Consider the following 22,815-nt stretch of genomic DNA (forward strand, 5'->3'; position numbering starts at 1 on the left):
ATCAGAGGAAACTACAGAGGATTGTAAAACGGACTCATCACAATGGTAGAGGAGGCTATGGGTCTCATGGGCTTCACACAATTTGTGAATGGGAAGTCAGATTGAAAATGTTGCAACTGGGAACTTTTGACTTTTGTGCCGGATGAAGCCAAGGTGCTCGATGAGGTAGCCCCAATCTTAGTAATGCTTGTTGAGAGGAAACATTGTGCACTGGGAACGTAAATTGTTAATTAAATGGACCCCATATAGTAGTTATGCCGGCCGGTAGTATAGTGGCATCAGCACCAGACTTCAAAGTGAATGGTCCGGGTTCAAATCCATCCAGCCCCTTGCACACTTTCCATCCATGTGGGCTTGAGTGCCGAGCTAACAATACAACCTCATAAAAAAAGACAAATGCTAAGGAAATGAGGAAAAAATGCCACCCAATGCACCACGAGGCGTGAAAAGGAACAACAACAACAATACAGTAATTATTTTGAGAAACTAGAACTGTAATTCTACATACAGAGATGGACAAGAGAAAATTCTTCTAATAGAAGTATTCAAGATTCCAAAGAGTTTTAGACACAGTAAATGGCACAGAAGAGTTTTCAGTGGTAGGAGAGTTGATAAGTTGTCACACTTTAAAGTATACTTCCTGAAAGGGCAAAGGAAACCAAACTAATAGTCCCTCTTAATAAGGAATTGGATATATAATTGAAATGCTAAAAGAGCAAATGTGTTAAGAAAATTGCTCTAAACAGAATAATACATCACAGAGAGGAGCTATTACAGGATGTTTCAAAGGAATGTAAACAAGACAGAAGAAACTGTTTTGATACAAGGAAAAGAGCCCCATTTCAGGTTCAAATACCACCCCAGAAACCTTGAATTTGATCCAGATACAATGGCCGTTAAATCATCAAATAGCCATTAAAATCCTGGCCTATTAATGTCCTACAGGGAGTTTGTTATCCCTTAATTGGTCTGGACTACATACAACTTCAGTCATACAGAAAAAGGTTGGCTAGTTTTTAACCCCAGAAGACAGATGGGAAAGAGCAATAAATGCTACCTTCCAGGAATAAATGACAGAATACTTCTATCCCTGTTGTGATTCCCAGAATGTAATTATCTAGAAAACATATAATCAACACCTCATCAATTTGAAGCCAATTTCACAAAAGTGAAGTTTATGCCAATGAACAAAGCACATGGGACATTATAGAGGAGTCAAAACTACTGCAAGTTCTCTCAATCTGGACTTCTGTGAGATATGGAACCACATGCTTATAAGGCAATTGCAGTGAACATTTGACATTTGCGAAAAACTGTATGCTGTTCAAAAGCTTTTCTGGTTCCTGGCCCACAATTATTTTTTCTTCTGATTTATATTTTTGTAATGCATCTTATCATAGCTCCCTCTGTAATACACCATTCTATTTGAAACAATTTTGCTAACACTTTGAAACAGTTATTCAATTATCTAAATCTTTCTGAGATCCAGCACTGACTTCTACTCTCCCAGTTTTGTCTCTGCACTGCCAATAACCTCATTTTCACTCCCTGAAGTCTAACTATTGTAATTACCAACAGCAAGTACCATGAGGACCTGGTTTTACCGTATTTCAATTTTTTTTTAGGAACAAGAAGTATAATCACCAGGTGACAGGCCCAAAAGGTGTACCTGGTAAGGCACTGAAAACCTATGCCAACCAACTGGTAGGAATGTTCAAGGACATGTTCAATCTCTCACTGATGCAGTTGAGGTTCTCACTTGTTTACAATCAACCGCCTAATTAAGGACCCGGACCCATTACAATCTGCCTATCAGCACAATGGGTCCACAGTGGATGCAACCTCCCTGAGTCTCACTCAGTCTTGTACCACCTAGATAATAGCAATACCTACGTGTTTGTAGATTACAGCGATGTGTACAACACTATCAAATCCTCAGTACTAATCAACAAGCTCCAAAAGCTGGGCCTCTGTACCTTCATCTGCAACTGTATCCTTGACTTCCACATCAGCAAACCACAGTCAGTGCAGATCAGAAATAACATCTAACTTGCTGACCTCAAGGATGCATGCTTTGCCCACAGCTCAAATCTCTCTACTCCAATGACTATGTGACTAGGTACTGCTCAAATGCCTTCCATAAATTTGCTGATGATACCATTGTTGGCAGAATTTCAGATGGTGATGAGTCATACAGGCGTGAAATAAATCAGCTGGTTGAATGGTGTCATAATAATAGCCTTGCACTCAACGTCAGCAAGGCCAAGGAACTGATTGTGGACTTCAGGAAGGGAAAGTCAAAGGAGGGATTGGCAGTGGAAAGGGTGAGCAGTTTCAATTTCCTGTGTGTGTGTCATCAACTCTGAATATCTATTCTGGGCCCAACATGTTGATACAATTACAAAGAAGCCATGACAGAGGCTATTTTTCATCAGGAGTTTGAAGAGACTTGGTATGACACCGAAGACTCCAGCAGATTTCTACAGATGCACCGTGGAGAGCATTCGAACTGGTTCTATCACTGTTTGGTTTGGAAGGGCAACCGTACAGCATGGGAAATAGTTGCAGAAAGTTCTGAAAGGCCAGCTCCAGCTCCAGTTGTGAACAGCCAGAAAGGCGTTGGGGAAGAAGGAATCTGATAGGAAGGGAGAGTGGACATGGGAGACAGGGAAGGAGGAGAGGACCCAGGGAGAGGCAGGAGAAGAGGCAAGAGCTCAGAGTGGGGAATAGAAGAGGAGAGGAAGAGGAGGGAAAAAATTACAGAAGGAGAAATCAATATTCGTGCTATCAGGTTGGAGACTATCCAGACAGAATACAAGGTGTTGTTCTTCCGCCCTGAGGGTGCGCCTCATCTTGGCACAAGTGGAGGCTATGGATTGACATGAAACGACACGGAAATTATTGTCATCTTTGAAGATATGATAAACTTAGTCCAGATGCTTTGATGCACATGAGACAAATAAAGCTATTTTATCTTTTAATCACACTATTTAAAAAAAACAGCTTCCATAGGCTCTCATTTTTACAGCCTTTGTTGTTGTGCAATAACATACAGTACTCAATTACCCAAACGAGCGAATCAAAACAAGAAAAAAAGCATACAGGTTAGTAGGGTGCATGTTCATTGGGCCAGACTGACTCATTACAAGGCTGTATCTCTAAATAAAAATAAAAATTAAAAATAGAAACTCAAAAGGGAAAACAGAGAACACTGTTCAGAATCACTAGAGAAGGACACGTGTACAAATTCAAATCAATAACTATGTTGACCTTGGTGTATAAAAATTCACAACTGGATGTCCAAGCACTCACAACCAGTTAGTAGCTGACCTCAAGCTTTCTTTGTATAAATTCTGAGGGGGCCGTATTTCTCAGCCCACTCAATACGTAGCATCCCATCAAACACATCTTTACCTCACCCCTTCTCTCCGCTTTCAAATGGGATCACTTCGTGATTCCCTTGTTCATTTGTCGCTCCCCCATTAATCTCCCTCTTATTACTTACCCCTACAAGAGGCAGAGGTGCTACACTTGCCCCTTCACCTCCAGTCAGAGCCCTAAATAGTCCCTCCACATAAGGCAACACTTCACTTGCAAACCTGTTGGGGTCATCTACGGTGACCTCCTCTACTTTAGTAAGACCCAATGTAGATTGGGGGACCGCTTTGTCAAGTGCCTCCATTCCATCCTCAAAATATGAAATATCCTGGTGGCTAACCATTTTAATTCCTATCCCCTTTCCCATTCTGACACATCAGTCCATGGCCTCCTTTTCTGGCATAATGAAGCCACTCTCAGGTTGCAGGAGCAACACCTCACCTTCCATCTAGGTGGGCACCAACCTGATGCCATGAACATCCAATTTCTCCAACTTACAGTAATTCTTCCCCCCCTTCCCCACTCTGCCCCCTTACTTCTTCGCCTCACCTGCCTAGCACCTCCTTCTAATGCCCCTCCTCATCCATTTGTCCCATGGTCCACACTCCTCTCCGATCAGATTCCTTCTTCCCCAGCCCTTTACCTTTTTTACCTTCCTCTCCCCAGCTTCTTATTTCATCATCTACCTAGCATCATCCATCATCTTCTAGCTATACTCCTTTCCCTCCCCCCATCCAACCTTCTTATTATGGGATCTTCCCCCATCCTTTCCAGTCCTGAGGAATGGTCTGGCCCAAAATGCCAGCTGTTAATTCATTGCCATAGACGCTGCCCAAGCTGCTGAGATCCTCCAGCACGTTGGGTGTGTTGCTCTCAGATTCTGCAGATGCTGGATATCTCAGCAAGTCACAAAATGCTGGAGGAACTCAGCAAGTCGAGCAGTATCTATGGCATGGAATGAACAGCTGGCATTTCAGGCTAAGACCCTTCAGCAGGACAGGAAAGAAAGAAAGCAGAAGCCAAAATAAACGAGGTAGGGGGAGGGGAGAGAACAAGCTGGCAAGAAATAGGTGAGTATCCAGGGGAGGGGGAGCACTAAAGAAAGGTCTTGGCACAAACGTCAACTGTTTACCCATTTCTGGCCTGCGGAGCTTCTTCAGCACTTTCTGTGCGTTGTCAAGGGGGATGTTTGGTAGGTGGGAGAGGAAAGATGAAAGAGAATTGTGTGAGAAGCTGGAAGGTGGATAGTTAGAGGAGGCAGAGGGGAGAGGAGGGAATCTGATTACCACCTAGTGTTTGCCTGCAAGGCACTTTCCCTGTAGCCATTACTCTGTAGACTGTATTGTTACTGTTTTACCTTGTTCTAGCTCAATGCATTGTTTATGAATTGATGTGTATGAACAACAAACTTTTCCCTGTACTCAGTACATGTGACAATAGTAATCCAATTCCATTTCCAATTAATAGATGAGAGATCTAGCTAAAGATTAACTTTATTTGCCACATGTACACTGCAACATATATCTCTTGCATCAGGTTGTGCTGGGGGCAGCTCACAAGTATCGCTATACTTCTGGCACCAAAGTAAGCCCACAACATACTTCAAAGTTCAATGTAAATGTATTATCAAAGTACGAATATGTCACCAGATACGACACTAAGATTCATTTTCTTGCGTGCATATTCAATAAAGCAAAAACAAAAAAAGAGAAAATAATAATAATAAATAAGAAATAAATATCAATAACATGAAATGACAAGTTTTTGAAAGTGGGTGAATAGGTTGTGGGAACATCTCAGCGGTGGAGCAAGTGAAATTAAGTGAAGTTATCACCTCTGGTTCAAGAGCCTGATAGTTGAAGGGTGAAAACCATTTCTCCTGTACCTTCTTCCTGATAGCAGCGGCGAGAAAAGAGCATGACCTGGGTGGTGGGGGTCCTTGACAATAGATGCTGCTTTCCTGCGACGAAGCTTCATGTAGATGTGCTCAACAGTGCAGAGAGAGTTACCCATGATGGATTGAGCTGTATCCATTTTCCATTCAAGTGCATTGTTTCCCACTGTAACCCTAAACTGTTCACCTTAGAATGTGGCAGGAAACCAGAGCAAACCCATATGGTCACGGGGAGAACACCAAACTCCAAGAAGAGGATGTGATGACATGAGAGGGGAAGAGAAGGGGTGAAGGAGAACACAAGAATGAGGGGAAAAACAAAGATGAGCAGGGGAAGGGGGGAGCAGAGAGGAGTGGTTACCAGAAGTTAAAGAAATCAATGACAAAGAATATGAGATGTTACTCCTCCATCCTGCATCTGTCCTCATCGTGGCAATAGAGAAGGCTGTGGATAGAATGTCAGTGTGTCTCAGTAGTAGTGAAAATGAAATTTAGCAGAGTCTAACTAAAGTCTCATCTGGTTTAGGAAACCTATTGTCCTCAACTTGATAGGCCTCAATGCAACCCTAGACCCACAGCAACAGAGTTCTGAACAGCTCTTGCAGGTCACACAGTAAAATTCCACAGTGGTTCACACTGATAACCCTTAAGAAAAGCAGAATTTAATAAAAAGTCCTGAAGTACTTTACTAATGCAGAGATAAGAATAAGGTGGCACCAAGTGGCAAACCTATTAAATATTGACAGGCCTAGAAAGACTGGACATGGAGAGGGTGGTTTCTATATTGGAGGAGTCCAGGATCAGAGGGCACAGCCTCAGAATAGAGGGCCATCCCTTTACAGCAGAGATGAGAAGGAGTTTTGTCAGAGGGTGGTGAATATGTTGAATTCATTGCCACAGATGGCTGTGGAGGCCAAGTCATTGAGTATATTTAAAGCAGATGTTGATATGTTCTTGATTAGTCAGGGCAACAAAGGTTACAGCAAGAAGGCCAGAGAATGGAGTTGAGAAGGATAATAAATCAGCCATGATGGAAAGGTGGAGCAGACTTGATGGGCTAAATAGCTTAATTCTGCTCCTATGTCTTACAGTCTTATTAGGATTTGGCCAAAGTAATAGGTTTTAAGGATGTTTCAAAAAGGGAAGAGTGGAGAGACAAGAAATGTGGTAAGTTCAAATTGTAGAATATGGGAAGCTAAAGGTGCAGTTCATAATGGTGGAATAGGGAGAAATTCAGATTACATTGAAATCACAGAAAATAGGAGGTCATACAGACCATCACACCTGTTCTGTCTATCCCAGTAATATATTCCTGCTCTTTCCCCATACGCCATGATGCCTTTATACACCTAGAAATGTATATTTCTTAAATATATTCAGCAGCTCCCGAGTTCAAAATTAATTTATCATCACCACATACCTTGTCCAAGTACATTTATGCCACCATATAAAATCTTCAGATTTATTTTCATGGAGGCATTCACAATAGATACAAAGAAATAGAATGAAACCTATGAAAAACTGCACACAAAGTCAGACAAACAACCAATCTGCAGATGCAAAACAAACAAATAAATAATATTGAGAACAGTAGTTGTAGTGTCCTTGAAAGTACATCCATAGGTTATGGAATCATTTGTGTTGAGGTGAGTAAAGTTATCCACACTGGCTCAGGAGCCTGATGGATGAATGTAATAACCTGCCTTTACAGCCCTCTGTAAAGTTAAGAAAAGTAGATAATTCCACAGGTTCACCACATCCAAGTAAAAAATAAATTAACTCATTTCAGTCCTACATGGTCTGCCCTGCAACTTGTGACCGTGCTCTCAATTCTAGATGCCCAGGCCAAGCCAAGTCAGAACTTGTTAAGTGTTCTCAAAGCTAGGTCACGACACTTACTCTTGCCAAAGACAAACTGCTGGAGGAGAAGTCATATAGGTCAAGCATCAGCTATGGAGGGTCACCATTTCAGATCAAGACTATGCATTGAGATCTTCTCTTACCAGAAATGGACATTGGCTGGCAATTTTCAAAATCTGCCTTTCAAAGCATCCAATCCAATGCCAGCTCGCAGCTCCAATCCACCACTCATTCACTTCCCTAAACCAGTTGTCCCCAGCCACAACTCCATGGCCCAGTGGATGGGGACCACTGCCCTAAACAATTTATTCACTCTCTCCTATAATCTATTAACTCCAGCTTGGTTATTCTTTTTGTTGTGGGGTTCAAGGAGGAGTGGTGGGGGAGAAGAAGAGGTGTGGGGGAGGAGTGCTGGAGGAAAAACCACGGAGAGCTCTAAATGTGAAGATGAAAGTTGAATAAAACCATAGTAGTTGGGGTTAGGAAGTCAGCATGATTGCAAACAATGAAAATATCTTGAATGTGATATTGGGTAGGCCGATAAATAGGCAGGAAGGTTCCAGAATATCTCCATGATCTCCATTTGCACAAATGCACCTATTCATTCTACAGCTATGAATGTGTGGCTAAGCACAGCTCTAATATCATATTTAAGTTCATATTCCTAGGCCGAATCAAAAGTGGTGATGAATAGGAATATAGGAAGGAGACTGAAAATCTGGCTGAAAGATGGCTCTTCTCAATGTCAGCAAGGCCAAGGAGCTGATTATTGGCCTCAGGAGGAGGAAACCAGAGCCAATATTCAGTGGGGGAATGAGAGGTGGAGAGGGCCAGCAAATTTAAATTTCTTGGTGTTACCATTTCAGAGAAACTTCTCTGGACCCAGTACGTAAGTTCAATCACAAAGAAAGCACAGCAGTGCCTCTACTTCCCTAGGGCTTTGCAAAGATTCAGCATAGCATCTAAAACTTCGACAAACTTCTGTAGATGTGTGGTGGAGAGTATATTGACAGGCTGCATCACAGCCTGTTATGGAAATACCAATGCCCTTGAAAAAAAAATTCTTCAAAAAGTGGTGGATACGGTCCAGTCCATCACGAGTAATATCCTCCCCACTACTGAGCACATCTATATGAAACACTGTCACAAGAAAGCAGTATCCACCATCAAGGGTCCCCACCATCCAGGTCATGCTCTCTTCCTGCTGCTGTCATCAGGAAGAAGTCATCAGGAGCTTCATGACTCAAAACACCAGGTTCAAGAACAGTTATTACCCTTCAGCCATCAGGCTCTTGAACCAAAGAAAGATACCTTAACTGAACTTCACTTGCCCCATCAGTGAACTGTTCCCAGAACCTATGGACTCACTTCAAGGACTCTTCATCTCATATTTTTGATACATATTGCTCATTTGCTATTATTATTTTTTTTCTTTCTTTTTGTATTTGCACAGTTTGTTGTATTTTGCACACTGGTTGTCCACCTTGTTGATGAGGTCTTTCATAGATTTTATTATGGTTATTGAATTTACAGAGTATGCCTCTAAGAAAATGAATTTCAAGGTGGTAATGGAGACATATTTGTACTTGGTTAATAAATTTACTTTGAACTTTGGACGAGGTGATTTATGAAGGATTGAGCATTGGAAGCCAGCCCAGAAAGCATTTGACTAGTCGAGTGAGAGAAAACAACAGCTCTGCTGACCAATTGTTCCCTAGCCAAGTCCGTATCATCACCCCAAACAGCAACCAACTGAGACTGAATGACTTGGAAAAAGTTTTTTAAAATCCTAATTCCACAAGACCATATAGTAACCGTAGTTCCTTTTTGGAAACTGGGTCAGGTCGCATCAAGTCCTCATCAATGTCAAGAGAAGGCCCAAGAGTTGGTATGAACGACAGTACCTCCTTTGTCTGAGGCATGCACAAACTAGTTTATTCTGTAGGGAATTATGCACTACTAACATATGGAGAACCTTTTTCTAATGTAATAGCTTCTACCTGAATACTAAACAAATAAATTCACTATGATCAAAACATCAGCAGTGAGAAGTGGGCCTCTGGACCTTGCCCAATGGATTTTGTTGTGTGTTGACACCAGTAGGCCAAAGATCCTGCAATCTGACCTGCTTCCAAGCCAATAAAACAAAAGAAAATGCAGGGACAGACTGTGACACAGAGAGAATGTGCAGGGAAATAAAATGAATCTTTTAAACCATCAGTTACTCACCCTGAATTAGGCCTCTGCTGCCACTGAGAAGCAACCAAGAACTGTCGTCATTTTCTGCGCCTTAGTGTTCATAAAAAGGAGATGAAAAATCCATCCAAAATCCTGGCGGCTGTAGTTTTCCCGATTTTAAAGAAAATACCAAAAAGTTTTTTTTTGTGCCCAAAATTACTGGCAGCAAAAGAACAACTTAAATACAGTAACCCAGAAAAGAATAAAAATGTACAACCTGGGTAGGAGGCCTGAGCCTCTTTCAGGTTTGTTGGCATAAAATGCTCAAATTTAACTACTTCCAATAATATTTTGGTGCATTCTAGACATTATTTCCACCTCAGAGTGTCGTTTTGAGAAAGCTGGTGGCCATGATCGAAAAATCCCTCTGGAGAATTGTGAGAAAACAAAGAACATTTCCTCCCTCCTAAGGCTTCAGAGAACCCAGCGTCAGGAAGGCTTTTAAAAGGGAGGTGTCAATCAGAGGCCCCAGAAGGCTTTGTGCTAATATTTAAGTTACAGAAACAGATACACTTCTATAACTTTTCCTTTTTTTAGTTAAATGTAGGCGACAATTTATTTAAAAACAATCCTAGTTTTGTTTTACATATATTACTTTATGCAATATATTGTCAAATTCAACTAGTTAAATTTATGACCATAATTCTCCTGGCATGGTGACTTGCATAATGTAGGATACCGTTCTTGTAGTCTCCTGTGTTATAGTACAAAACTGTGGGGTTTTATGACCCAGATATAAAGATATTGCTAACCACTTTTTATTTTAGAAAGTTCATGCTCTTTAAATTAAAAAGCAACACCAAAATACACCTCCATCTTCTCTGCAAGCAACCCAGCAAAGCGTGTCTTTTCTGCCCCATGCTACGCACTAAAACCCCACTTTGCAGAACTCTAATTAGCATAGAAATAAAAAAGATGGTTCCAGATTTAAATATATGTCCCTGATCCATACACACTGTAGCTGACAGAAAGTAACAGATTACCCCCAATGAATCCACCATCTTTTTTGTACAGGGAACACACAGACCTTCCTTCAGACTTGAACCCCTTGCCTCAAGACAGTGAAACAATTATTTTGATAAAGATATTAACAAACATGCCCATTTATAAAGTATTTAGCATACTATCCACATACCAGAATAGTGTGTCTAGGGTGCAATCATGCTGTTTTGGATGGTACCTTTCTGTAAGCTTCTTGTAAGACTGCCATGAAGGAGGAAGCAATGTAACTCAGTGACTGCATTGTTCATGAGCTGATCTGCTACAAACCAGTTCCAGCCGGTTCCAGCCACCCCACGTACAGCTATGGAAACCTGTACTGCAGCACATAGTCTTTGCCTCTCTGCTCATGCCACATTACTGCAAGGTTTTTACACCCAAAATCTTTGCACTTTAAATTCTTCTTTTCAAAACAAAAAGGCTGAACCTACTGAATAAAGCCAGGCTCCTATTTTTACCCCCCTTGCATGCTGCTGCGATCTCTGGAAAAGCCCACTGCAATAAAGATTTGTGACATTGCAGTCTGAAATGGCTGCACAGTGCCCTCACAGAAATAAAAAAAATCACAGAGGCAACCGATAAACTTAATGCTTTCCGGTCGTATTTTGGAATATTCACTGAGAGTATAGTCTAGATTATACCAAATTTTTAAAAAAATAAAGGAGGTGCCACAAAGTTGTTTATTTTTCCTAAAAGCTGCGGAAGCAAATGTTTGCTGTTAAATCAGTAAATCAAATGCCTTCACCACTTTTAGCCAGGAAGAGTCCCCGTGATTTTATTGGGATTTATGGGATCTGACATGCTACAGCAAAGGGAATGCAGATCACAAAACGCCAGCCGTTTTGCTGTTTTTAACCACACCCTGAAGCAAGCAGCCATTTTAGAAGCAACTATACATTCTGCCAATTGTTAAATCTTTTTTTACCCAGCAGGGCCCTGTCTTTCATTTTAGCACCTCAGACTCCCAGTTGACAGCAACCTTGGGAACATTCTTTCCTTTAATAGAAAATTCCCAGTTATCCTCCTTGTTGAAGAAAGCTATTGCGAATCCACTTATGACAAAAAAAAGAAACCAGCAGAATCCTAGTGCAAAGAAATGATATTTTACACAAAGTTTTCCTCACAGACATTGGAAGCCTAAAAAAAGCCTCATTGGGATACACATATATATATATTTTTTTTAAAAAAGTTTCACTACCAGCTCAATTTAAAAACACAAGAAAAAGTGGAAAGGGGGAGGGGTATTATCAGTACGGACAGCTTCACAGTTTGGGCCACTACATATTAACCGCTTCATGTCCAGTCTCTTAAATAGACAGCATTTGAAGATCAGCTTGCATCCATATACTGTTCCTTCTTGCAAAGGTGACGGGTCAGAACATCAGAGTTTCTCCTATCCAGTCCATCAAAAGTTAAAAAAACAGCTACATGTCTTGCTTGCACAAGATTTAAGGCACTTTGCCAGCCTAGTGAACTAAATGGCATTCACATAAACCTGTTTCCTGTCAGCTGAGAATAGGCAATGCTTTCTTAAACCCAGCATTCATGCTAGTTGAATTCTTCCAGCTGCACAAATCAACATGAAAATAGCTGACAAATGGAGGATTTAATTTTAAAAATTTGGGAAATATGGTCTGGTTATGTAAGAGTGCAGAGTTTTGCCTGAAGCTAACAGGAAAGCCCCCTGAATATCCCTCTGTACACAAAGAAATACTCCAGTTCCTGTTAAATTTAAGAAAATCATTTTTTTTTTAAAAGTATTTCACAATATTTCATTGATAATTACATCAACATAAACTATCTTAAATACAACAGATTCTGCAGGTGCTGGAAATCTTGAGCAACATATACAAAATGAAGCAGAATCAGGCTTAATGTCACTGACATATGTTGTGAAAATTGCTGTTTTGTGGCAGCAGTACAGTGCAGTACATTTTAAAAATATATAAAATTACAATAAGAAATTTACATAAAAGTGGAAAAAGAGAGCAAAAATAGTGAGGTAGTGTTCATGGGTGGGTTCATTGTCCGTTCTGAAATCTGATCGGAGAGAGGAAGAAACAGTACCTAGAACATTAAGTGTCTGTCTTCAGGCCCCTGTACCTTCTCCTTGACGGTAGGAATGAGAAAAGGGCATGTACTGGGTGGTGGGAGAGATGATAGATACCGTTTTTTTGAGGCATCGCCTTTTGAAGATGTCCTCGATGCTGAGGCTCCTCACGATGGATCTGGCTGAGATTTACAACCCTCTGCAGCTTTTCCCTATCCCTTGCATTGACCATACCAGACCATGATGCAACCAGTTCGGATGCTTATCAAGTCTGCTCCGCCATACAATCATGGCTGATTTATTAAGAGAGCCAAAGTATTTGAATCTTCAACAAAGCTTGCATCTCTAAAGTTTACTTCCATCCTCCAATAGGCAGTGAACAGCACTCAGAAATCTACAAACTAGTTGTTTACCTTGAAACAGCTGGTTGCAGCATCGGAGTCAAACATCGTGCAGCTTCCCAAACAAGCTGCAGGAGGAAATTTAAGGAATAAACAGAACCCTAATTCTTAATGCTGTGGATAGCCCGTCCTATCTAAAGGTTCAGCTCCTTTACCAAGATAGGGCAAAATGTGTCCCCACTATTCAGTATATCTACAAGGAGCAGCATCCAATCATCAAAAGACACCTCTTCCCCCCCCCCCCACCCCGTCTTCATCCAGGCCATGCCATTAAGAAAGAAGTACCCCGGTACAACAGCCACCATACCACCACATTCAACCAACAGGCTGCTGAACCAGCATGGATAACTTCACTCAACGCTGAACTAATTCACAACCTATAAACCTCATAACTCACGTTCTCAGTATTATTTATTTACTTATTTATTGAATTTTATTTTCACAGTTTGTCTTATTTTGCATATTTGTGTTTTTAGTCTTTATGTGTATTTTTAATTGATTCCATTGTATTTCTGTTTTCCTGTGAATGCCTGCAAGAAAATAAATCTCAAGGTTGCATATGGTGACGTAAGACCATAAAACCTAGGAGCAGAATTAGGCTTTTCAGCCCATCGAGTCTGCTCCGCCATTTCATCATGGCAGATCCCAGATCCCACTCAACCCCATACACATACCTTCTTGCCATATCCTTTGATGTCCTAACTGATCAGGAAACAATCAACTTCCGCCTTGAATATACTCACAGACTTCGCTTCCACTGCAGTCTGTGGCAGAGCATTCTACAGATTCACTACTCTCTGGCTAAAAAAAATCCTCCTTACCTTTTTTCTAAAGGGTTGTCCCTCAATTTTGAGGCTGTGCCCTCTAGTTCTGGATACCTCCCACCAGAGGAAACACCCTCTCCACATCCACTCTATCTAGCCCTTTCAGCATTCGGTAGGATTCAATGAGATCCCCCCCCCCCTGCATTTTTTTAAATTCTAGTGAGTACAGGCCCAAAGCTGCCAAACACTCCTCATATGTTAGCCTCTTCATTCCCAGAATTATCTTCATGAACCTCCTCTGGACTCTCTCCAATGACAACACATCCTTTCTGAGATATGGGGCCCAAAGCTGTTGACGAAACACTAAATGCGCCTGAATAGTGTCTTATAAAGCTTCAGCATTATCTCCTTGCTTTTATATTCCATTCCCCTTGAAATAAATGGCAACATTGCACTTGCCTTCTTTACCACAGGCTCAACCTGTACATTAACACATTGTGTTAGATAATAAATTTACTTTGTACTTTGAATTAATGCAGAACACAGGATAAACAAGACTTTTGGTTTGATTCCTTTAGATGCTCTTCAACAAAATATCAGAGGATAATTGTGCTCTTTTGTAACATAATCATTATTTAAATGTGAAAAAGCACAAAATGGCGGTTATCAGCACTTCCCATGAACTGCAGGCACCAAAGGGCCCAGTACATGGATAAGAACTGTTAGGATGGAAAGCAGTTCTTTCCCAGACTGTGAGACCACTGAACTCTCTGCCACTGCTCAAGTCTCATCATGTATGAAGTGCGAGTGTTGTTTACTTTGTGATGTAAATGCATGTTATGTTAAATGTCAATCTTCAGGAATATATTTTTTCATTTGTTAATTTATTTGTGGTAATATTACTGTATGTGTTGTGTGTCAACTATATGTAGCGTGTTGTACACATTGGCCCAGAGGAACGTTGTTTTGTTTGGTGGTATACATGTGTACAGTTGAATGTACGATAAATTTGAACTCAAACATGGCAGCTGGAAGGCTGAATTTCAGCATAGATTGCAAATAAACTCAGGATCAGAATCTCAGACATCAGCATTGCTCAACATTGTCTGGAGCAGTCAGACCCAGGTAAATCTCTGACAATAGCAGATACTGGATTTTTTTCCTTCGGCCCAATTCCTTTCCAGTCCCGACAAAGGGTCTCGGCTCAAAATGCCAACTGTTCATTTCCCTCCATAGGTGCTGCATTTTGTGTATGTTGCTCTGGATTTCCAGCATCTGCTGAATCTCTTTATTCCTTTATTCATTTTTCAGAATGTGGATATCATCAGCAAAGCCAGCATTTATTGTCCATTGCTTGTGACAATTGCGATGAGATACCATGCTAAAGCTGAAGGACTGTATGTAGACTGTCAGGGAAGGTGTTCCATACTTTAAACACAGCAAACGTAAAAGACTGGTAAATATATTTTACAGATAGGTGCATGCAGTAAATGGCAGGACCCTTGGCAGCCTACAAATTGCATATAATGTATGCTTAGTGTCATCTCTTTAATACTATATTCCTTAAGGTTGTTATAGCCGAGGGTGGTAGCGGGGACAAGCTCCCACTACCTATTAAATTTCCCAAAGGCATGCGTCTCAAATAGCCTCTGACAACCAAGTCCAGGTCCTGGTCTGACTTGTGGCTTAGCCACTAAACCTGGCAGAACCGTTTCTACTGACAGGAGAAGGTACATAGGTGGGTAACTGGCAAGTTAAATCCAGTCGCCTCCCAAAAAAATGGGGCTTGCCAGCTGTTGTCAACAGCTTGTCTGGAAGGAAAGCACTGATCTCAAACCTCTGTTGCCTTCCAGTTATACCTACTCATGGGGAAGGCTTTGAGAGGAAACGCCATGGAAAAATCTGGTCTCCATTGTTCCTTCGGATTCATCAGCTGCATGGAGAAGGGAGCTTGCTAAATGGGCAACAGCTTTCTCTCCATATCATACTGCCCTGGCTTGCGTATCACGTAGACAGATGGGATGCAACAACCATGGTCGACCCCAGCCAGCGAAGGGCCTCACTATGTGCCTGTGATACTGCTGGAAGTAAGTTTTCCATTCCACCTGTGAGTACAAGTACTTGTGTGTTCTCCAACAAACTTGACTTTGACTTGACCCAATCCCCAGATCTCGGTGTTTATCAACAATCCTTCATGTCCTAGCAGTTATAGTATGCCTATTTCCCAAAATGAGTAATGTCACACTTGCTGGAATTAAAGCCACGGTAGCATAGAGTTTAGTGCAACACTATTACAGTTCGGGGCATTCCAGAGTTCAGAGTTCAACTCTGACGCTGAGGAGTTTGTATGTTCCCTTCATGAACTGCATGGGTTTCCTCCACAGGCTCAAGTTTCCTCCCATATTCTAAGAAGATGCCAGTTAGAAGGTTATTGTAAATTGTCCTGTAATTAGGCTAGGTTTAAATCAGTGGGTATCTCAGTGGCATAGCTTGCTGGGCCACAAGGACCAGTTCCATAAGACCATAAAATCATAAGATATAGCAACGGAATTAGGCCATTTGGCCCATGGAGTCTGCACCGTCATTTCATCATGGCTGATACATTCTCCTTCTCAGCCCCAATCTCCTGCCTTCTCCCATATTCCTTCATGTAACTAATCAAGAATCTACCAACTTTAAATATATCCAATAATGGCCTCCGCAGCCACCTGTGACAATGAATTCCACACATTTATCACACACTGGCTAAAGAAATTCCTTCTAATCTCCATTCTAAAAGGACACTCCTCTATATTGAAGCTGTGTCCTCTGGTTTTAATCTTCCCCCACCATCCTCTCCATATCCACTCTATCGAGGCCTTTCAACATTCGATAGATTTCAGTGATGTCGTCCCTCATTCTTCTGAATTGCAGTGTATACAGAACCAAACCCAACAAACGCTCCTCATATGACAAGCCTTTCAAGACTGGAATAATTTTCATGAACCTCCTTTGAACCCTCTCCAATGTCAGCATATTCTTTCTTAGATAACAGACTGTTCTGTACCTCTAAATAAAAAAATAAATTCCACTGGCCAATGCACCACCCAATTTTCCAAGTGATCTATATCCTGCACACTATCCACAACACCGTTGATTTTTGTTTCACGTACCAACTTACTAATCATGCTCCTATATTCACATCCATGTCATTAATATACATGAGAAACAGCAGAGATCCTAGCATCAGAGCCTGTGGTACACCACTACTCACAGACACTGAGGTTGATGGGAGAGCCAATCAAGGCAGCTTTCTTCTAGACAAGTCAGGAGAATTTCACAGACCCACTGGAGCCTGGAGGTCCACAGGCAGCCCGACCTGGGGTTGGAGGACCGTCTGATGTGAGAGCATTTCGGAAAGGGGCTTGTTTTCCTGCAGCTCTGTTGTTCTGCTGAACATTGTGGACATGCTGTGTTGGTGCTGGAATGCCTGGCAGCTCTTATGACAATAGACAGTAGGTGCAGGAGTAAGCCATTCAGCCCTTCTAGCCAGCACCACCATTCATTGTGATCATGGCTGATCATACACAATCAGTACCCCGTTCCTAATAGACAACAGACAGTAGACAGTATGGGCTGCCCCTAGCACAGCCTTGGGTTGCAGTGGCTGTTAATGCCAACAATGCATTTCACTGTATGCTTTGATGTCCATGTGATAAATAAATGTACCTGAAGCCCTGTCGACCTTGGAAAGGCCTTGGATTATCAGGAGGTGGTTACTTGTCACAGGATGTGCACTTGGGGCTGTGGTTTTTATGCATCCGGGCAAGTTGAGATTCTGCTCAGTGGTGGCTCCCAGGACTATAATGGTTGGTGAGGAAATGTTAAGGATGGTAGCAGAGGCAGATATAATAGAGATATTTTTAAAAATTAGACACATGGATGTGCCTAAATTCTGCTGGAGAGGTAATAGTAGGGGACGAGGAAATGGCGGAAGAACTGACTGAACAAGTATTTTGTGTCAGTCTTTACTGTGGAGGACACTAGCAGTATGCTAGATTTCCAAGAGTATCAGGGGACACAAGTGAATGAACTTGCCGTTACTAGGGAGGAGGAGTTTGGGAAATTAAAAGGACTGAATATATATAAATCATCTGGACCAAATGATCTACACACCAGCGGGTGAAGAGATTGTACAGGCATGATCTATATTTTACATAAGAAAAATGAAGGATTATCAGCTGTGTATATATCATCAGCTATATATTTAAACTGGAAGTTTTAGAACATCTGTGTGAATTACTTTGTTGCAGGAAAAATATCTGCAAATACAGAGAGCAACAACAAGTAACAAAAAGTTAGAAAGCACTGGGGATTGTTAGGAATGACAAAGAGAATGACAGAAAGACAGGGTATTAGAAAGAAGAACTATTTCTCAGCCTTCAGTTTTTGTGACAGGTGACTTGTTCGTCTGCAACTCATTGATACACTCTTTTACCTCTAAGAATTGTACCTGTGGTGGGAAATAACTTTGTAGTTTATAAATCTGTAATTCAGAAATCTTTTATGAATCAGAAATCCTCTGTGAGTTTTAAGTATGTTAAGAATTATTTGTCTAATTTGAAACTTGCATCATTAACTGTATTTAAATGAGTTTATTAGCTAGAAGTATCTCTTTCTTGGTAAGGAGGAGGAACCCAACACTAAAGAAGTGAGTACTGACAGATATACTTTGCTGCAGACACTAGACAGGGAAGCAAGCTCACCTTTATTCCTTCTACCAAAGGGCATGCCCATAATCTTCCCATTTACCACTTCTTTATCCAGTCACCTAATGTGTCCAAATCCTTGCAGGAATGGCAGGTATTTTTGGGAATAATACAGAAGGTGCAGGATCAGTTCATTCCAAAGAGGAAGAAAGATTCTAAGGGGAATAAGGGGTGACCATGGCTAACAAGGAAAGTCAAGGACAGCATAAAAATAAAAGAGAAGCATAACATAGCAAAGATGACAGGAAGCCAGAGGATTGGGAAACTTTTAAAGAGCAACAGAAGATAACTAAAAAGGCAATACGGGGAGAAAAGATGAGGTACAAAGGTAAGCTAGCCAAGAATATAAAGGAGGATAGTAAAAGCTTCTTTAGGTATGTGAAGAGGGAAAAATTAGTTAAGACTAAAGTTGGGCCCTTGAAGACAGAAACAGGTGAATTTATTATGGGGAACAAAGAAAGACCAGAAGAGTTGAACAGGTACTTTGGATCTGTCTTCACTAGGGAGGATACAGACAATCTCCCAGATGTAATCATGGCCAGAGGACCTAGGGTAACGGAGGAACTAAAGGAAATTCACATTAGGCAGAAAATGGTGTTGGGTAGACTAATGGGACTAAAGGCCGATAAATCCCCAGGGCCTGATGGTCTGCATCCCAGGGTACTTAAGGAGGTGGCTCTAGAAATCATGGACACATTGGCAATCATTTTCCAATGTTCTATAGATTCAGGATCAGTTCCTGAGGATTGGAGGGTAGCTAATGTTATCTGACTTTTTAAGAAAGGAGGGAGAGAGAAAACAGGGAATTATAGACCAGTTAGCCTGACATCAGTGGTGGGGAAGATGCTGGAGTCAATTATAAAAGATGAAATAGCGGCACATTTGGATAGCAGTGACAGGATTGGTCCAACTCAGCATGGATTTATAAAGGGGAAATCATGCTTGACTAATCTTCTGGAATTTTTTGAAGATGTAACTATGAAAATGGACAAGGGAGAGACAACAGATGTAGTGTACCTCGGCTTTCTGAAAGTCTTTGATAAGGTCCCACATAAGAGATTAGTGGGCAAAATTAGAGCACATGGTTTTGGGGGTATGGTACTGACATGGATAGAAAATTGGTTGGCAGACAGGAAACAAAGAGTAGGAATTAATGGGTCCCTTTCAGAATGGCAGGCAGTGACTAGTGGGGTACTGCAAGGCTCCATGCTGGGACCACAGCTATTTACAATGTACATTAATGATTTAGATGAAGGGATTAAAAGTAGCATTAGCAAATTTGCAGATGGCACAAAGCTGGGTGGCAGTGTGAAATGTGAGGAGAATATTATGAGAATACAGAGTGACTTGGACAGGTTGGGTGAATGGGCAAATGTATGGCAGATGCAGTTTAATGTGGATAAATGTGAGGTTATCCGCTTTGGTGACAAGAAAAAGGAAGGCAGATTACTATCTGAATGGTGTCAGGTAAGGATAAGGGTAAGTACAACGAGATCTAGGTGTCCTTGTTCATCAGTCACTGAAAGTAAGCATGCAGGTACAGCAGGCAGTGAAGAAAGAAGCTAATGGCATATTGGCCTTCAGAACAAGGGGAGTTGCATATAGGAGCAAAGAGGTCCTTCTGCAGTTGTACAGGGTGCTGGTGAGACCACACCTGGAGTATTGTGTTCAGTTCTGGTCTCCAAATTTGAGGAAGGACATTCTTGCTATTGAGGGAGTGCAGCATAGGTTCACAAGGTTAATTCTCGGGATGGCAGGACTGTTATATGTTGAAAGATTGGAGCCATTGGGCTTGGAAACACTGGAAGTTAGAAAGATGAGAGGGGACCTGATTGAAACATATAACATTATTAAGGGATTGGACATGTTAGAGGCAGGAAACATGTTCCCGATGTTGGGGGAGTCCAGAACCAGAGGCCACAGTTTAAGAATAAGGGGTAGGCTATTTAGAATGGAGTTGAGAAAAAACTTTTTCACCCAGAGTTGTGGATCTGTGGAATGCTCTGCCTCAGAAGGTAGTGGAGCCAATTCTCTGGATGCTTTTAAGAAAGAGTTAGGTAGAGCTCTTAAAGATAGCAGAGTCAAGGGATATGGGGAGAAGGCAGGAATGGGGTATTGATTGTGGATGATCAGCCATGATCACAGTGAATGGTGGTGCTGGCTCGAAGGGCCGAATGGCATACTCCAATTGTCTATTGTCCTTCTACAGACTCCCTGTGCAATGCTGTGCATTGACATTTCAATATGAAGAGGTTACGTCTACAAACCCTGCTCCTATAGAAGCTCCATTCTCTTACCAAATCTGGAGCCCATATACTCTGGCACAAAATAAGGAGAGTTTATAAAAACACAATAATGGCTTATTTTCCCTCTCAACCCCATTCTCCTGCCTTCTCCCCATAACCTTTGAAAAAGCGCGCTACAAGTTAAATCATATTTTGTTTTAAGAGCTATTCTCTTCCCTTGAACCCAACAGATAGTTCAACCAAAAAGTGTCGATGTGACAGAGGAGGTCTGCCACTGGAGCTGGAGCTCCATATAGGCCAAACTGCATGACAATGAAATGGAAAAGGCCAATTAGGGAAAGCAGTGTCTTCTTTAGATTTTTCATCCAGTGGAACTTGGCAGTATCCCTTACATGAATCCAGTCTTGTGATATACTGAACGTGTCCCAACCTCTCCAGTAACTCATCTATCTGTGGCATAGGATAAGCATCAAAGTTGGAGATGGCAATGATGTTCCAAAAGTTGATACAGGCCCTGAGGGAATCATAAAGTTTAGGCACATTAACCACTGGAATGCACCATTCACTGTTTGATGGCTAAATGTCACCCACTTCCAACATGGTCCATACCTCTGCCTTCAAGGCACTGACAAGACCCTCAGGCATTCTGTATGGTCTCTTATGAATGAGTTGGCCATACTTCACATGGATGGTGTGCTTGAGTGTCCTGTCAGTGTCTTGAAGACAGAGCCTTTAAAGTCAACAACTTCATAAAGGCATGTGACCCTCACCAAAACCCATGTTGTGACAGTCAACTTGCCTATGAGCATTCTGGTAAGTAGGATTCTTATTTAAAACAGGCCCAACTAGCAAATGTTTTGAAGCTAGTGATGGGTGACAACAATGATCACTTGACTCAATGCCTGCCTCGATACATGTCATGGATGAATACTTAACCCATTCATCAACTGGAGGATGGCAATCCTTGATGATGGAGGTCCATCATCAAGGACCCCAGTCATCCAGGTCACGCTCTCTTCTCGCTACTCCCATTGGGAAGGAGGTACAACAGCTTTAGGTCCCATAGCACCAAGTTGAGCAACAGCTATTACCCCTACAAACATCAGGCTCCTGAACCAGCATGGATTACTCACGTCAACTCTGAACTGACTCCACAACCCATACTCAACTTCAAGGACTCCACAATTCATGTACTTGGTATTTTTCTTATTTATTTATTTGTGCGATTGGTCATCTTTTGTATTTTGATTGTTAGTCATTATGCATAGTTATTTATACATTCTATTGTATTTCTTTAGTTTCTTGCAAATGCCTGAAAAAAATGAATCTCAAGGTAGTATATAGTGACAGATACATACGTAATAACAAATTTACTTTGGACTTTAATCTGTGTGCATTAGATGTCCTTTGTGTGTGTTTTTTGTGACCTACTGACAAATGATGCATTTAACAAATATTGACAAATATCACTTACAGGCTGGCTGAACTGCTTCAAAAGGCTGACAAACCAATAAGGGGCCAGCAATTTTATTTATCTTCTAACAGAGTTAGCTCTCCAAGGGTCAGACAATGAATAATATATGAAAGGAATAAGGGAAAAATATTGGACAATGAATTGGCAAGGATGGCAATTAGTAAAGGGCAAATAAAGATCTATTTAAAAGAGACAACACTGTTGTTTTTGTGAATTATGCGCCAAGATAGAAATAAAAAAGGAGCTGGTCAAAAACAAAGCTAACACTAATTAGGCCACTTGGCTCAATCATTTATAATTATTCAAGGACTGGAATTGTGTGAACAGGGAAAAAAGACAATGCTGTTCTGTGAACTCTCGGTTTTACATGACCTTCATAAATAGTGTTGGACCGACCAACAATGCAGTTTTAACAATAACAGAGTAATTATTATGGATACATTTTAGAATTAGAATCAAGGTGTGTTCTTTTATCATTTAATATGTTGCTCTGGATTTTCAGGACCTGCAGAATTTCTTCTGCTTATGATCACTAACTTATGTCATGAAATTTGTTGTTTTACATCAGCATTACAGTACAAAACATAAAAAATTACTACAAAGATAAATAATGCAAAGAGAAATAACAAGGTAATGTTGATTTACTGTTCAGGAATTTGATAGCAATTTGATTTACTACTAAATAAATACAGGGCCTTTTGCCTCCACCACTATCAGAAAGTACTTGTTGAATGGTGCAAGCACGAGGATATCTGCAGATGCT

The 22,815-nt window shown here is 41.2% G+C and overlaps 1 protein-coding gene across 1 annotated transcript in view; it reads right to left on the minus strand.

The window, feature by feature from the left end:
- The window catches only part of znf532 (zinc finger protein 532), a 102,673-nt gene extending 92,025 nt beyond the window's left edge, over window positions 1-10,648 (minus strand). Inside the window, exons 1-2 of the mRNA XM_059988661.1 lie at window positions 10,506-10,648; window positions 9,362-9,470 (exon numbers count right to left, since the gene is read on the minus strand). The gene's annotated coding sequence lies outside the window, so the exon portion shown is untranslated. The remainder of the gene's footprint in view (window positions 1-9,361; window positions 9,471-10,505) is intronic.
- Window positions 10,649-22,815: the final 12,167 nt, after the last annotated feature.

The sequence above is a fragment of the Hypanus sabinus genome, chromosome 14 (genome assembly GCF_030144855.1).
Source record: "Hypanus sabinus isolate sHypSab1 chromosome 14, sHypSab1.hap1, whole genome shotgun sequence".
NCBI classification, from domain to species: Eukaryota; Metazoa; Chordata; class Chondrichthyes; order Myliobatiformes; family Dasyatidae; genus Hypanus; species Hypanus sabinus.